This window comes from Anabrus simplex, chromosome 10 (assembly GCF_040414725.1).
Source record: "Anabrus simplex isolate iqAnaSimp1 chromosome 10, ASM4041472v1, whole genome shotgun sequence".
Taxonomy (NCBI): Eukaryota; Metazoa; Arthropoda; class Insecta; order Orthoptera; family Tettigoniidae; genus Anabrus; species Anabrus simplex.
Window position 1 is genome coordinate 7439311 of NC_090274.1, and position 1718 is coordinate 7441028.

Genomic DNA, 1718 nt, shown 5'->3' on the forward strand with positions numbered 1-1718 from the left:
TACAGGAACGAAAATGATGTAATGTTGTTTGCTGATGATATTGTGATCTGGGGAAAGGGTTAGTGTCAGGTTCAGGAACAAATGGATAATGGCAATGGAAAGACTGAACAATGCGGAAAGATACCAGAGAAAAGAGGGAAAGAACAGGAGGAATAAAAATTGGAGGCAATGGCCAAGAAGTTGTAGAACACTTCAAGTACTTAGGAAGTGAACTAATGATAAATGCTAGACTGGATGTGGAAATACATATGAGAAGTGCTTTCTACCACAGTGTAAGAAACCTGATGTGGAATAAACATATACCGAATTTTTAATATTATTTTTAGCGAATGGTTTTCAGTGCCGGGAGGGTTCGGCTCCCAGTGCTGTAGCTGCATGTACCTGTGTGTGAGGGTGATGGTGAAACTATACGGGCTAGGAATGGGAAGGAAGTGAATGTGGTCTTGGGAGAAGTACCATCCCGCCTTTTGACTGGAATTGAAAGCAATTTCGAGGATAGGAGACAGGGGATTAGAACCCACCTGACTCCCGACAATAAAGCTAGCCGCCACACACTGAGCTAATCCATCCCTTGGCATATGACAGAAAGAGATGCTAGCCGTATCCCTGCAGCTGAAATGAACTTTCTGAGAAGCTTTGTTCAGAAGACGAGGATATAAGGAAAGCAATTAAAATGGAGAAGTTGAACAAGACAGAGAGCAACAGGTTAGGAATGTTTGGACACACCAAACTCACTCGGCCTGCAGGAGACACTAGAACTCTTATTACTAGCCGATGACGAGAATACTGCTCAATTCACTCACCTGTCTCAGTCTCATCCTTGGTTTTGACAATATTCATAAATAGTTTATAAATTTCATTTATAGTGAAAGAGCTGGAACCGTCAACCGTTGTTGGCGTCTAAATGCCCATATACTTCTCTATCAAATGAAAAATTCTTGAAGTAAACAAAATTCTTACTGCATCGGCCGGGAATCGAACCCGGGCCGCCCGCGTGGCAGGCGAGCATTCTACCACTGAACCACCGATGCTATAAGTTTTGCATGGAAAACTAATGTACAACTACCATTATTAGAAAGTGGCGAGTCATTTCGTCTTTCCTTTTTGCTGAGTTCAGATGCTCCTGGCATTAGAACTTCAGTCTATGTCACGCAACATTAGTACCATGGTTACCGCTTGCATCGGCAATATCTACGCGCGGTATGACTGTCCTATGTTCATTTTTCTCGCAGACGACTTGCACGACTCGCCGATGCTGCCAACCACTGTACTTAGGAACTAAATGGTACTGAGCCCTGGACCACAATTACATTTGTTTTCACATAGGTTAGGTTAGGTTAGGACTATGTTTAATTTTATCGCAGGTTAGGTTAGGTTAGGTTAGCCCTGGACTATGTTTATTTTTCTCGCAGACGACTCGCACGACTTAGCCCTGGACCACAATGACGTTTCTCTTCACATTAATACACCACGGCATTCTATGTCGCTTACTGGTCACGAAATGATAGGATTGATAGAAGCAAAGCCTACTACTTCTTTTTTCGTACATAGCGCATCCAGTGCATCTGGCCATTGTTGATACAGAAAACATATCTAATTATATTGACACGGCATCGTACGATGGATGTGTTATTAATGTAACAAGTTTCTCAGCGAATTACAAGAACAACTTCAAGGATTTACTTCAATTCTATGTACGTCACAATTTGATTTCAAAT

The 1718-nt window shown here is 42.1% G+C and overlaps 1 non-coding gene across 1 annotated transcript; it reads right to left on the bottom strand.

Moving 5' to 3' along the window:
* Positions 1-960: 960 nt before the first annotated feature.
* TRNAG-GCC (transfer RNA glycine (anticodon GCC)) lies at positions 961-1031 on the bottom strand. The gene has a single exon. It is a non-coding gene; the product is annotated as a tRNA-Gly (tRNA).
* Between the last annotated feature and the right edge of the window lie 687 nt (positions 1032-1718).